Source organism: Suricata suricatta, chromosome 5 (assembly GCF_006229205.1).
Source record: "Suricata suricatta isolate VVHF042 chromosome 5, meerkat_22Aug2017_6uvM2_HiC, whole genome shotgun sequence".
Lineage (NCBI taxonomy): Eukaryota > Metazoa > Chordata > Mammalia > Carnivora > Herpestidae > Suricata > Suricata suricatta.
The window spans coordinates 119639512-119655297 of record NC_043704.1 but is presented as its reverse complement, the minus strand read 5'-3'; the positions used below and the strand labels follow the sequence as shown (position 1 = coordinate 119655297).

Here is a 15786-nt window from a genome sequence, read left to right as displayed (position 1 = left end):
CTAGGGGCAGTAAAGACAAATCAGGGCCTCATCCCCTCTGAGATACTCTGTCCACTGTTCTCCCACACCCTGCATCCACTACACACCACCAGACTTCCCTGGCTTTGTCTCCCCATCCCAGCTTCTCATCCCCACTGGGACCTGACAATGAACCTGCCCTCCTGACCACTCTGGCTATCCCAGACTTGTGTTGGCCCATTAAGAGGACATGAGTCCTACTACCCTCGACAGACCATCCCTAATTGCCCCACTACTTCCTTGTGGGATTTGTTTCAAGCCCCATCATTACCCTTTGCTCACCTGAACAGGCTGCCCTTGGTCATTATTCACACATTCACTTCCTCAACTCAGCATGGCGATTCAGAAAACAGGATTTGAGATCAAACGATCTGGGCTTTGCCATTAACTATTGTGAGACTTTAGAGAAGTCTCTTAATCTCTCTGAGCATCTACTTTCTCATCTGTAGAATAAGGAATAATAATAGCACCTAACCTCATAGCTTTGTCGTGATGATAACAATAAATGAAATAATCTTTGTAAAGCACTTAGCACACAGGCTTGAACATTCAGTGTAAGTATTCAATATATGTATGTTTTCTACTATTTTACTTTAAAATTATCATCTTGGGGCTCATGGGTGGCTCATTCTGTTAAGTATCCGACTCTTGATTTCCGCTCAGGTCATGGTCTCACGGTTCATGAGATCAAGCCCAGGTCGGGCTCTGTGCTGACAGCATGGAGGCTGCCTGGGGTTCTTTCCCCTGTCCTCCCTCTGACCCCTCCCCCCCACTCATGCATATGCACCTGCTCTCTCTCTATCAAAATAAACCTTTAAAAAGAATTATCATCTAAATGTATTAAAATACATTCATTCATCATGTATTTACTAAGTCCCATGCCGATATTGGGATATAAATACCCCTTTTAAAGAATGGTGCCCTCTTAAATCCAGGAGGTGCAGACTCACACTGGCACTCAGAGACAAGGAGCTGAGGCCCAGGGCCATGGCTTAAAGGCACTGACCACCGGATACTGTCCAGGGAATGTGACTAGAGCACCTTCCACCTCTTCACATGTCTTTTAATACTACCTCCACTCCCTAGTTAAGGCAGCACCACAAGGAAAAGGGAGGATACCAGAGGGAGAGGTAAGAAATCCCCAGAGAAACACCCTCTTCTGCTTCTCTCTTTGACAGAGAGTGGCCATGCCTCTGCCATGCAGGAGGGTGACGTCCCTTGGGGGAGGCCTTCCTGAATCTGCCTGGGACTGTTCCGGAAGTAGGAAGGGCGGCTGGGGGTGGGGAGACAGCAGGAATGTTCTCCTGGCTTGCTGCTCGGTACAGGCGAGTGTGCCGAGAGGAGGGCCTCTGGACATCAAAGGTTCCTTTTGTCCCCTTCCGAGTGGCAGGGCAGCCAGGCCGCTGGCGATGACTCAGGCCTGGCCCTGACGTCACCCACGCCCGGCCACTGTCCTCCCTCTGCAGCCAGGAAGCTGGCTGGGGAGTGGCACTCGCAGCTGCAGCAAATCTCAAAATAAGGAGGCAACTGCCTCTCTCCTCCTCCTCTCCATCTCCTCACAACACACCTTTCTTTTCTTCTTCTTCTTTTTTTTTTTTTTAGCCTCATGGAAGGTTTTGCTTGTAGATCAACTTTCAAAATGTAGGAAGTCAGAATGGATGACATCATCAGAAAACTATGTGGAGCTGATCTCAACAAGAAGTGAAGAACCCAGAGCAAGAAAGCGGTTATAACTCCTGAGCCCAGGGAGTTGGCAGCGTCTGGGTTTCAGAGGAGTCAGCGTCTCCGAGTAAGTGAAGGCCCACCCCTGCCCCCCTAAGTCAGCGCCCTACACTGTGCGGCGCCATCTTGTTTCCTGACACCTGTGGCCTGGCAGGCCCCAGCCCAGAGGGAGGGAGTGGGGACTGCATTTGGAAGACCCTCCAAATATAGCACTAAAGGGATTTTATCTGATCTCTCTCTTCTCACAGGACCAGACAAGAATGCATTTCCTCTCAAAAAAAAAAAATATATATATATGTTTATATGTATACATATATATAGGCTGAAACCCCGGGGAAAATGGCTCAAGTCATGCCTTCCCCGGTCAACTTTCTTGTTTTGTCTTCTCTTTCTCCTCCGGGAGCCCTGGTGCTCTGTTTTGGACTGCCAGAATGTTTGTTCAGAGTTCTGAACGCTTTGCTTCCTGGATCTCAAACTAAGTAATCAGACATAAAAAGAAAGCCTGTTCTAGGCAAATTGTGTCCTGTGTTGTCCAATTGTATTTTTGCACTTAACCTGGTAAAAGATGGCAGCTCTCATAAGAAGACATCCACAACCTGCAGCCTTTACAGAGCGTGTTTCTGGTTGCCTCTGACTGTTTTGGTGCGCGCACCTCCATTGTTTCATCACCATGTTTATAAAGTGCTTTTTTAAATTCCTCCTTATTCCATTGCATCTGGAATGATATTAAACACAAAGACAGACCTAATGTATCTCTGATGTCTGTTTTGATGTCACCTAAAAAACTTAAGTCTTTGCATAGCCTATAATTTTACAAGTTCTGCAAGTACCTAACAAAGAAAGTTAAGTTACTGAGAAAAGTTTAAATGTGTACATGAGTAATGCACAGCACATAGGCATAGAAATCATACCCAGTGCCCCCAGCCTCCCGTGTCACCCCCTGAGTCAGCACTTGGTCCTTGAATAGCTTACTTAGCAGAATAGAATTGTTCTTTATAAATTGTGTTTTATAATGATTAGAGGGGGGTGTATTTAAAAAATAAAATTTAAAGGCAGTAGGGAAGCTTGTCATTTACTGGAAAACAGTGGCAAATTCCTTTGTAGTCTGACAACACCCTTTGGAAAGTAACCATGTTTTTGTTTTATAATTCTAATGTATCTGTTTTGTATATCTTACATTTACTTTTTGTTTTAATTTAATGCATCAGGTTGTCGAAGTGAGACTCTGCTAAATTACTGTTCTTTTGGCTGTAAGATCTGAATGCTGTGACCACTAATTTGGTGAGTGTCATTTGTCCCTAATGGCTGTTTAAATTTAAGTTGACTAATTCTGTTATCTTGGTTTATAGTAAAATTTAAGGAAAGGGGAGAAAGCATGGGAACTTCTGCACACACAAAAAAACAACTATATCAAAAGAGACGTGTAAGCGTTAGGATATGCTAATTGCTATAGTAAACTGAAAAATGTATAATGGCTCAAACACAACAGAAGTTTATTTCTTGCTCATGTACTGGTATAGTGGGGTAACTCTCTTTCACACGTGCATTCAGAAATACAGATGGAAAGAGGCTCTACCTTCTGCAGCATGTGATTTTCAAGGTCATCAGGACAGTCCACTCCCTGGCGGAAGAGAAAACGAGTGTGAAAAAATGCACAGGGAAGGTTTTCACAGGCCATGCCTAGAAGGGATGTACAACACTTCTATTCACATTCGGTTGACTAAAACTCAGTCATGTGACTGAGGCTAACTGCAAAGGGCTCTGGGAAATGTAGTTCCCAGGGAGGCAGCCACTTCCCAGGGATGATTCTAGAGAGTTTCTGGATAAGAGGTTGTCCTCTCTGGCACAGCATAATAAAGAGTTTAGAGATGCTCAAGGATAAGATTGCAGAATGAATCAGTGGGAGAAGCAAAAAATTATCAGATATTTAGTATTTCCTGACTGACTCTCTTAGGTAACATCTGGCCATATGGGCAAAGAGCAGTGGGTAAGATTTTTCAAGATGCCTCTGTTCTTTCCAACCCTGAGCATTTATATGAGCAATACCATGCTGCCAGTGACCAGTACATGAGGAAGGAAATTCTTTCCCTTATTTTCCCCTCCAGGGTCCTCTTGGTCTAGGATCATTCTGGCATTGTTTCCTAGTTCTGGGTCTAATCATTGCTAGTTGGAATTATCCAACAGAATTTTGTTCCCCCAACTTTGAGCCCCATTAGTCTATTGGAAAGCTCATAGTTTCTTTAGCTCATGATTCTGTCTGCTCCTGGGAGCCTTGGGAAGCCATCCTGCCTGATCTACTCCAGATCGTGGCTCATGTTTTAATCTTGGGTGTGTGTTCGGGGTAGAGGGTAGGATCCCTGACTGAAATGAGATCTTCAAACCAAGTTATTAGAGAAACATTTAAAAATAGATTTAAAAGGTTCAGGCTGGAGAGATTAGTGCAACCCTAAGGATTTGATACATAATTCTAGTTTTTTTGGGGGGGGGGGGAGTTTCAAAACATGTACTGAGATAATGAGTGGTGAGGCTATAACCCCTGTTTGGAGAACTCTGAACTAATTTTATATTTTATATAGCTTTTTCACCATGTGGGTCTTAGTGCAGAATTCCCCTGCTGGCAAATATCAGAAGCCATATGGTGGGTACCTTATGATGGCCTGGAGGCATCATAAAGACCTCCAATAAAAACAGACTACACGTGGCTCCAGCAGCACATATCCTAAAAATGGGCTACAGTCTTTGCCTGAGATAGTTCTCTAGTTGTGTTGTTGATATCTGGCTAGATAACCCTGGTTTATGATTGAATTTTGCCCCCGGACTTGACATTTCTGGACCCATACCCTGAAGAGCACACACTGTCCGTTGTGTGGGAAGGCCAGCTACTGGCCAGTTTGACACAGCCTCTTGGGCTCTCATGGAGCCTGGTGCCTGGCCTCGTCTCTATTGCTGCTACTTCGCCTCTGCTTAGTGCTCTCACATCAAGAATGGTCTAAGAAGGAGTGGAATAAAGTTAAGTTGATTTGTTGCAAAAATGCTTCAGTCTCTCAAAGTTCATTTGCTGTGCCATGGTTTGTCCTGGAAGAATCTACTGAAATGAAAGCTGGCTGGGCTAGTGGAGGAAGCTAAAGATAAGACCAAGTTGAATGGGGGAATGCAGAGCCTGCTCAGAAGGGTGCAGCAAAAGGGGTAAGTTGAGAACAAGTGCTAGGTTTCAAAGGCTAGACCAGGGGGGGACGATCTGTTGCTGGAAGTCCCAGTCTAATGGAGTCGGCCAGGAAGGGCAAGGCCAAAGGCCATTCGAGAAGGAAAGCTATCAGGATCCTTTTACTTGGGAGACTCAGCAGTCCCAGTTGCAAATTTCAACCACCATGTGTTGATGACTTCTTAGAGCACTAAGTATGTAGGAAGTAACATATGAGTGTGTGTGTGAAAGGGGTGGGCTGGGGTCAATTTCCTGATTTCTCATGTCTGGCTGCATTGATGGCATAACAGGGAGGGGTGTGTAATTACCAAATCAGAACTTCAATACTGCTAGCACAACCGCTCCACAGTTAGTATAGCACACTGGGTGACCTCACTAACACACTAATAAGGCAGGGGTGACAAGGTATACACCTTGCAAATATTTTGATCTTCAACATTTTCAAAAAAGTGTCAAAGTAGACATCATGGAAAAATTAGACTTTTCTTGAACTTCCTTATCTTTAATTTTATATTTTATTATTTTAAAAAATTTTATTCCTTGTAAGGGGTATAATCAAAATTTGGGGTACCATTGTCTTTTCAGAGCTTAGGTCACCTAAAGAGCTTAGCTTGGATGAATTAAGCAGACACGGACTGTGCACAGCAGGCTGACATAGAGTGCCTATACCAGTTGGTTACTTTTACTATTGTTACTTTTTTAACTTTATTTATTTTATTTTTATTTTTTTTTAATGTTTGTTTTTGAGAGAGAGATAGAGACAGAACATGAGTTGGGGTAGGGGCACAGAGAGAGAGACACACACAAAATCTGAAGCAGGCTCCAGGCTCTGAGCTGTCAGCAAAGAGCAGGGCTTGAACTTGTGAACCAAACTTTGAGATCATAAACCTGAGCTGAAGTGGGACACAACTGACTAAGCCACCCAGGTGCCCATGTTTATTTATTTTTAAATGTTTATTTTTGGCATAGAGAGAGAGAGAATGTGTGTGCAAGAGAGGGGGAAGAGGTGGGAGAGGGGGGACAGAGGATCCAAAGTGGTCTCTATGCTGACAGTCGAGAGGCTGATGTGGGCCTCGAACCCATGAGCCATGAGATCCCGACCCAAGCCTAAGTCAGATGACCAGATGAACCACCCAGGTGCCCCTCAGTTGGTTATTTTTAATCGCAGAGGTTTTATAGTTTTTATAGCACCGAAATACAATCCCCCTTCTTATACTGGGTCAGCATTTGTGAACGTTCTTTTACTCCACTTAGAGGATTTTGCAACAAGGCCACGTCATGTTCACCAAAGCTAAGAATTCATGGTAAGAGGGCTTTGTAATTGCTCATGCTGAAATCCCCCGATTTCTTGTCAAGAACTAAGTTGGAAAACACCACACTTGAACACTTCATGGTTTTGTTTTTAACTCAAGAAACCTCTGCTTTTCATCAGAACTTGAAAGCTTCCTCCCGCCTCCAAAATGGTATTTTTAAAGGATGTAAACCTGAGATTCTCTCAGAATAAATAAATTAATATATATGAAATGGTTTGGGGGAAAATGGTTTGGGCAACAGTGTGTAGCAAGTCAAGGTATTGATGAAAATAATTATAATAATGATTAGCATTGGTGTTTTAGCTTTTGATGTTGGTGTTAATATTGTTAAGTACCATCATTTAAAAATTTTTGGTCTTTCTAAATTGACTTTCCATCTGAGATCCTTAGCACCACTCCCTATCTAGCCACAGCATGTGGGGTAAAATTTTCAGGGTCATTTGGAAAGGTTTGACTATAGGCCAGAGGCCTAATCAAGAGGCTCGTAATGTTACTCAGAGAGGGGTTTGACCTAGGAGGTCACTGAAATCTGTGAGACAGGATGGATTTGAGCTGTCTCTCTGCCCTCCCAAAAACACCCCTCAAAAAACCAAAAACAAAAATGATGCTTCCTGGCATTTTAGGGGGCTCCCAGTACATTGGCCACAGGAGGCTTTGAAACCACTCCACAGAAGCATTGATATCGGGTAGTGTCTCCTAAATGAGAATGGAGGCCATCTCCTGTCCAAAAGCCCCTCATTCTGAGTGCGTTCTGTCTGCTCGGTGTTATGGGGCGGGGGCTATCTACAGAGTCAATAGGAATGAGCTCAGCCCAAGAGCAGTAAAGAAGGTATCATTTAAACTGTGAACTCGCCTCGATGTCCTGGATCCTGTCGTCCGTTATCTTTGAATGTAGCAGGAAAGCGGTGTCTAATGCAAGGACTTTATCACTGACCCACATTCCTTGGCATCAACTACCCCAAGGTGCTTCACAAAAGAGAACGTAGCTTGGATTCACCCCAAGCAGCAGACGGAGTGTAAGTCCCTCTGCAGCCAAGCCATGTCTGGGCTGCAATCCTCAGAGGCGTCTCTTCCCTCTGTTTTCACTCTCCGTGATGCAAATTCCTTTTTGTTTCTTTTAAAATACTTATCGTTTTTCAGATATAAAGAGTCATAACTAGTTACTATACAAAAAATGGAAACTACAGAAAAAGATCAAGGAGAAAACAACAGCCTCCAGAAGTATAACAAACAAGCAACAATTCTGTATTTAACATTTTGATGTCTTTCTTTCCTTTTTTTCACATATACATAGAAATTATTTGACATGGCATTTTTATGCTTTTTCTCACCTCACTTACCACTATCTTGTAAAAATTTCTCCAGGTCACTTAATGGCCTGTGAAGATTTGATTTATTATTTATTTACTTATTTATTTTTTATTTAATTATTTTTTGAGAGAGAGAGAGAGAGCAAGTGGGGGAGGATCCAAGGCAGTGTTTCCTGATAGGCTCTTTGCTGACCGGCTGACAGCAGCTAGCCCAAAGTGGGGCTCAAACTCGCAAACCATGAGATTGTGACCTGAGCCAAAGTTGGGCACTCAACCCACTGAGCCCCCAAGTGCCCCTGAAATTTTGATTTTTAATGTCTGTGTTTCAATTGCATTGATATGTCTTACTTTATCCATTCTTTTTTTTTTTTTTTTTGATTGGCTTTTTTTTTAGATGTTTAGTTTTTGAGAGAGAGACAGAGCATGAGTGGGGTAGGGGCAGAGAGAGAGGGAGACACAGAATCTGAAGCGGGCTCTAGGCTTTGAGTTGTCAGCACAGAGCTGATGTGGGGCTCAAACCCACAAACCGAACCAGAAGATCATGACCTGAGCTGAAGTCTGATGCTTAACCAACTAAGTCACCCAGACACCACTTTGATGGGCATTTTGATTGGCTGTAAGGCTCTGCTGTTATCAGTCTGTAAACATTCTTGTAGATAAATTTTTGTGGACATCTTGGGGAAAACTCCTAGAATTGAATCAGTAGGTCAAATGACCTGTTTTTAAATGTCCTAATACACATCCATAAATTAGCCTCCAGAAAGTCACCAGTGTCTATCCCAAAACCCAAGTTCCCTTCAGTTTCTCATGCTAAAGTCCATGCTCCTAGGCCCCAGTGGCATCAGAAGCTCTGAGGAGGGAGCTTAGGAATATGCTTTTTAATACACCCTCCTAATCCTTAGACACATTAAAGCCTGAGAACTATTGATGTGCTGCATTCAATTTAATACACATTCGTTTCAGCAAACACTTATTAGAAAACAGGGAGTCCTGAGATAGTATATCTAAACCAGAATTTAGTGTAAAGGCTCTTTTTTGGCCTCTGAATTTTTTCTTTTTTTTAATTTTTTTTTATGTTTTATTTGTTTTTGAGAGCAAGAGAGACAGAATATGAGCATGGGAGGGGCAGAGAGAGATGGAGACACAGAATCCAAAATGGGATCCAGGTTCTGAGCTATCAGCACAGAGCCTGACGCAGGGCTCGAACTCACAAACCATGAGATCATGACCTGAGCCGATGTCAGATGCTTAACTGACTGAGCCACCCAGGCACCCCTTAGATTTTTTCTTAATCGTGGTATGGTATAGTTGAAAGATTTCCAGCTAGGGAATTGGGAAACCTCACTGTAAATATGAGATAACTGAGGCCCAGAATGATTCACTTACTTCCAGGGGGTTAGCCAGAGACTCAGTGGCAGCAGTAAAACTAGGCCTTGGGTAGACAGAGGGCCTGGATCTCCCCAGCCTCAGGGTAGCAGAGACAGGCCCCAGTGAGAAGACAGACTCCTCATATGAGAGACTCTGCCTCAGCCAGGAAACTTTTATCTGCCTTCTGATAGGGCTGTATCTCAGGACCTGTATGGGCAGCCCAAACCCTGTGAGGGGCCCAGGGGCCCACCTTGGTAACCTAATGAGACCAGGCCACTGTGTGCCTTAAGCCCTGAGGTGGTAACACCAAAGCTGGACAGAAGAGGACATGGAACAGCCAGGCAGAGCCACGTACAAGAGCAAAGTAGGAGATGGGGTCCAGAGTCAGAAGGCAAAAGAGCAGAGTCTCATATTGTAGTCAGATCTTAACTGCAAAAGATGACAAAGCCAGAGCTAGAGGGGAGCTGCGTGACTCTTCCTCAAGGATGGAGTCTCATCACATAACTTCACTGTCTGGGGAGGTGCCTGCCTATAGCTGTGCTTGCCTTTTTAAATCTGAGAGGTGCTGTGCCCCAGGCTGCCTTCTGACGGCAGGTGAGTAGGAACACCTGGCCGACGGGGGGAAACCATTTCCTGAAGTTGGGAAACGGGGGAAATTCTGTTATAGCAGAAAACATAATAAATGAACAATGACCAAATTAAAAAAATTTTTGACCACCTTCTAAGGAAGTGTGACCACTTCTAAGGAAGTGTGGCCATCCATCCTGTCTGTATAACCATGCATAAGCCCATCAGATCATGCCTATTGGTCACCTGATGGCATATGGCCGACCTTTCTCATTCTACCATCCCAGCTTCTGGAGGGGGTCACCGTCATATCATTTGCTTTCACGCTCAGCCTCCGCACATGCTCAGCTCCTGATGGTCCCTGGTTCATGTTTAGGTTCTATAAATCACTGTTTGGGTTTCTCCACGCCCACGTCCACATCTTCCTCTTATGACCACACCAGGCGAAGCGCCAGAACCAGAACCCAGAGGCACCAGGGAATTTGCCTCTTCACTAGGCCTCACTGCTTCTGTGCAGGGCATTCATGATCTCTTGGCTGTTCCCACATGGCATCACTGCTCTCCTGAGTCTTGGCCTTCTGGTCCAAACTTGTAGATGATGAGTACAGATTCCGGGAAGGTCTCTCACCTCCCTTCAATCAGGAGTACAACAGATGGAAGGTGACTTCCCAGACATGGCTGGAGCAGTTGTCACCACTATGATACTGGCTTTATGCAAAGCCCATCTCCATGGCATCCTTTACAACTTCTCTGGCTGAGGCACCTTCTGATGCTTAGATAGTTCTAATCACTGGCATGACCTGGGTCCCTTGGCCAAGAAGGTCCATGTGGTGGTGACAGCAATGCCTCCAGATCTAACCCCCAGGAGGTAGATGTTTGAGTTCTGTGACATCCAGACAGGGTGTTTGTATGCTGCTGGCAAATCTGAGATGATCAAGAGTAGGAAGTCCAACGGCAGAAAGTGTTCAGTGGGGCTGTGATCTGATGAGTACCACTGGTGACCCCATTCTTCCTGTCTGTACTGACTCCGTGTCTACTCTCCTCACACCTTGCTAGTAAGTAGCTAGCTTTAGGAATAAAAGGCATTCACACAGTCTCCAACCAAAGCTGCTGGATGACCATGCCCCAAGCAAATTCTGTCTCTGCCCCATGGCTGCCATATCATGGCTCTCATATCACCTCTTGGGAAGGTGTCACTGGCATCAAGTCTGCCCTTTGGACCAAGGTGTACTGCCTCAAGCCCAGCATGCCCCAATGGGGATGTCCCACTATTGTAGTCAGGAGTAACTGGTCAAACCTAAAGACTCACTGCATATCAAGAGCCCCGTTTTCCATCACTGAAATGCCAGACAGCTCAAACTGCTGTGTAGACAAGTATTAGGAAATCTGGAACAGCGAGAAATATCAGCCACCCCACCCAAGCTCTGAAGGCATCCCTACTTGACTGCCATCTTAAATGGACCAGCAAGAAGAATCCTTGTACATCTATCAGACTATCTAAAATAACAAATACTGATGTTCCCAAATACCGGCAAAGAGGTGAAGAAATTGGATTGCTTTTGTACTGCTGGTGTGAACATAAATGGTATAATCCCTCTGGAAAACAGTTTGCATTTCTTAAGAAAGTTAAACATACGTATACCATACAGTCCCACTCCTGGGTACTTCTACAAGAGAAATGAAAACTTATGTTCACACCAAAGACTGTGTATCAATATTCATGGCAGTTTTATTTTTAATAGCTTGAACCGGGAAGCCAGCCAGATGTCCTTCAAGGGAAAAATGTTAACAAAACCATGTTACGTCCATACCATGGAAAACTGTTCAGCAATAGAAAGGCACATATGCGTTACAGACAACTTGAATGGATGTGAGGGCATTGTGATGGAAAGATTGCTGCTACCAAGCGGTTATATAGTATGACTCCGTGTGTAACAAACTCAGAGAGACAAAGCAGTAGTAGTAGTGACAGAGAATAGATCAGAGCCAGAAGCTAGTGTTGGAAGAAAGTGCGGTACCCAGAGGGTTGGCATAGGATTTTTTTGTGATGATGGAATAGTTCTGTATCTTGGTTGTGATGATGGCTATTCCAGTCGCTACGTGCGATAAAATTTCATAGAACTACACACACACACACACACACACACACACACACACACACACACACCAGGTAAAAACCAAATAACGTCCACACCTGAGTCAATAGTATGGTACCAATTTCATCTTCCTGGTTTAGACAATGTGCTAGGCTAACGTAGGATCTTATCATTGGGGAAAGCCAGATGAAGTTACATAGTTACTGCTCTATTTTTGCAATATTTTGTGTGATTCTTAATCTAGCTCCAAAAATTTTATTAAAACCGCTTCTAAAAACTCATTTTAAGTTTAAAAAAAAGGGGGGGGGGTTTTCCACCTCAGAAAAGGGGGATTCAGCCACTGGCCTCTCTTTCATGAACAACTCCTATTGTTTATTTTGCCACTTTCTGATTTACGGGTAGGCTTCTATGGGCTCACCCTCTGCTTTTCAGAGACAGCCCATCTCAGATGAAATCAAAGCTCAAGTATTCCAGCATGGAGTGTGAATACACCCCCTTTCCCGTCCCTGAGACTTGGAACTTCAAAGCGAGGTAAAGACTCAGATCTAAGAAATGGTCTCACGATGAAAATCTAGGACAAATCATCCTTCTCGCCCCTGCACAGTGATTTCTTTTCTGGAATGGCTCTTTGTCTTCTCTGCTCTTCATACAGATTATTCTCTTCACCTTCACTAAATGGACCCTCCTCTAATGGAAGGAGATTAACCCTTCTTTGCCCCCTTTCAATGTCATTCAGCTGAGGGCTTTCTTACAGCGACGCTGCTTTCTCGGAGCCCGTGCCACAGCCGAACGCTGCAGCGTGAGATGGCCACCTTCCCTTTGAAGGACGCCTGCCTACGTCAGACACCTTCTTGCCAGATCTGGCCGTGGAAAGGCAGTTTTAAAACTAAACTTCTCATGAGCCATTTGGGTTTACAGAATGGAATTGCACAAGGCCTTGGGCATTTAGGTCAAGGAGTACTTGCTGAGCTCACTACCTCCAGGGCCCCATCTTAATGAAATGCTAGCATTAGTTACTCCCTTGCTTTACTGAGGGGTCCCCAGCATCACCTAAGATTGAAGCTGAGCATACGAGACTGATTATGTGGCATCCTGTCCGGATATGACCAGACACTCAGACATAAGCCACTGTCCCTCAGGATGAGCCTCAGTCCCCAACTTCCTGCCGTATGTTACTTGGGGGATTCATCTCAAGGGACCATGGTGAGAGGGACACACGTGCACCTTTCTTGGGCCTGGCTTTGGACTATAGATCAGGACAGTGTGCTAGAAAGGTGACAGTTTGAATTGTTGATCTTCAGTAGGCGTTGGTGAATCTCCTAGCTCTGCACCTTTTGGTTTCAAAACCATACTGAACAACGGAAAATGAAACCTGCAACTTATTTTTAGCTGCTCATGCTAACTCATGAGATTTCTTTTTTGCAAATCAAATAGGATGAAGGCTACTTCAGCTGGCTAAACTTAACCTGATTGACTTAAATGGCAATCAAGCCTACTTCTCTGATACTTCCCAAGTGCCCCTTGGTCTCAGGTGGTATTTTGGCCAACATTTACTATTTTGCTTAAAATTATATTTAGTTTAGCTTCAAAAAAATTGAACAAGTATACTATAACATTTTCTCATGAGAGGAATTGAGAAATAAGTTATAAGCCGTCTTACCAGAATTAATTCATTAATTTGCTTTTCTATAACCATTTAATAAGTACTTATTTATTTTTTTAATATTAACTTATTTTTGAGAGAGAGACAGAGCACAAGCAGGGTAAGGCATAGAGAGAGAGAGACACAGCAGGCTCCGGGCTCTTGAGCTGTCAGCACAGAGCCTGATGCAGGGGCTCAAATCCATTAACCACGAGATGGGCTGCAGTTGGATGCTCAAATGACTGAGCCACCCAGGCGCCCCAGTAAGTACTTCAGTTGAGTCAGGGTGTTGCGTTACCAAGAGCAGAATACTAGAAATTAGGAATAGGGCTTTTATCCTGGTTGCTGAGACCTTCAGATATAATACTCTCTTTGAACATGATTTTCTCCACCTCAAAGGAAGGGTTGAGACGGCATCCTGCAAATGCCTTGCCTATCCTACAGTTCTGGGAGACATGTTCCGACACGGAGGGCTGAGGAAAGGTTAAGACACAATTTGGAGGCAGTGGTGTGGCTGGCAGACCATTGCTATCTGTCTCCCTTTTCCCTGTTCTGGGAGGGACTGATTTAAACAAAGCCTGTGAGGGGCACCTGGGTGGCTCAGTCGGTTAAGCGTCTGACTTCAGCTCAGGTAAGATCTCACGTTCATGGGTTTGAGCCCAGCGTCAGGCTCTGTGTGGACAGCTGGCTCAGAGCCTGGAGCCTGTTTCTGATTCTGTGTCTCCTTCTCTGTCTGCCCCTCCCCCTCTCGTGTTCTGTCTCTCTCTGTATCAAAAATAAATTTTAAAAAAACATTAAAAAATAAATTTTAAAAAAATAAAATAAAAAAATAAACAAAGCCTGTGGTCTGCCTGCCAGACAATTTGTGGCTCCCCTTGGGAAACAAGTGATTAAGTGCTTGAAAGACTTCCATAGGTATTTTCATCCACTAGGTCCATTCCTTAGTTTATGGAGCAAGTTCTCCTATTTTGGGAAGTGGCTTCATGAGACAAAGTTAAAGATTCCACTGGTAGTGATGGGAGCAGGGGTAGAACTCCCAAGTTGGGGTTGGTCAGTGAAGAGCATACCCATATGAGCCCCCTTCACTGCACCCGACAGTGCCCTGGGGGCCACGGGAGATACACAGATCTCGCAGGAAGCAAGCCAGAGACATGATTAAAGGCAGATAATTCAATCAACAAAAACTTATTCTGCTTTTATCTTCAGTCCAAAGGAAGTGAAGATTCACTGAAGTTTGTGAAAGCTGCTCTGGTGAGATGAGGTACATGGGTATGGCCTTTCTGAGCTACGTCTTTATCTGAGAGAAAACAAATGACTTTGTTCCCAGGTTGAGTCTTGGAGTATTTGCTGCCCAGGATGAAGGAAGATATTAGGAGAGCATTATATTCTCACATAGGGTAGCTTTTGCCAGTCTGTGAGAATTCTTCCTCCTCCACTTTAGTTTACGTCCCCACCCTCCTTCTTCACCCTACTTGCCAATCTCTCAAGAAAGAAGAAACTCAGCCATCTTGCTGAATGTGTGTCTTGCCAATTCAGGATCTAGTAAAACCGTGTTGTTCTTTCCTTTAGTGCCATGTTGCAAATGCACTGAGAAATAAAAGCAGGAACTATTCTGTTGCTAAAGTTGAGGTAGTGATATCAAAACAGTGGTGAGGTGTGTGGAGGATATTCCCACAGGAGGGTTGAATTGAAGTGGGGCAGAAAGTTGTCGACCAGAGTCTCCCTTGCAATCCTAAGTCACTCATCACTTTTTCTCTGTTGAAAACTGTGTGGTTCACATTTCCTTTCTCCCTCCAGGTCTTTCCTAGAGGGTAACCTCAGTTCGCTGCCTTGTTCTTGCCAACAAGTATGTACTCCGTTCCCACATCTTATACAGATCCTAATGGATAAAAATAAGAAAACGCCTGACTAAGGATTGTAGGCTTCCCAGAGTTCAGATTCCTCAGTCCTGTCCGTAGACTCAACCATTCATTCTACTGCCTCATGAGCACCAAGCAACATAATCCTCCTCTCATATTCCCAGGCAGAGTGGAGCTGATTAGAAAGCCCCCTTTGAGAGCCATCTGGTTGGCATATAAAATTACTGCCAACGAGCAAGATAGTCAGCTGGCCACATAACCAGGAGGCAGGAGACCTAACCGACCTGGAAAGCAAGCTGGACTAGATTTTTTAGAGTCACAAACGTTCAGACCTGGAAGAAGTCTTAAGGGCAAAACGTGCAGATGCTAACAGAGAGAGTTAATCACTAAAATCATGCATTTGAAACGCTTACCATGGTTGAGGAGAATCTCTTACTCAAACGTTTGACTTTTGAAAAGTTCGTTTTCAATATATGTTGAGGAAGGAACTCATAATACCAATTTAATTTAATTGTTCAGGATAAAAATGCTATTCATAAGTGGTCAGGAATTGATTGTTACACTGATTTTTCTTTAACTGATAATTTAGATTAGAACACTCTAACAACCTGATAACAAATTTACTCACATGTGCTGAATACATAAGGTACAAAAAGAAATAAGATATACTTTTTAATACAGCAAATGGG

General features: G+C 44.0%; 1 protein-coding gene across 2 annotated transcripts in view; it reads left to right on the top strand.

Annotated features, from left to right (window-relative positions):
- The first annotated feature begins 1542 nt into the window (after positions 1 to 1542).
- The window catches only part of ZBTB38 (zinc finger and BTB domain containing 38), an 80452-nt gene continuing 66208 nt past the window's right edge, over positions 1543 to 15786 (top strand). For both annotated transcript variants that reach the window (XM_029940154.1, XM_029940153.1), the window contains exons 1-2: positions 1543 to 1807; positions 2949 to 3021. The gene's annotated coding sequence lies outside the window, so the exon portion shown is untranslated. The remainder of the gene's footprint in view (positions 1808 to 2948; positions 3022 to 15786) is intronic.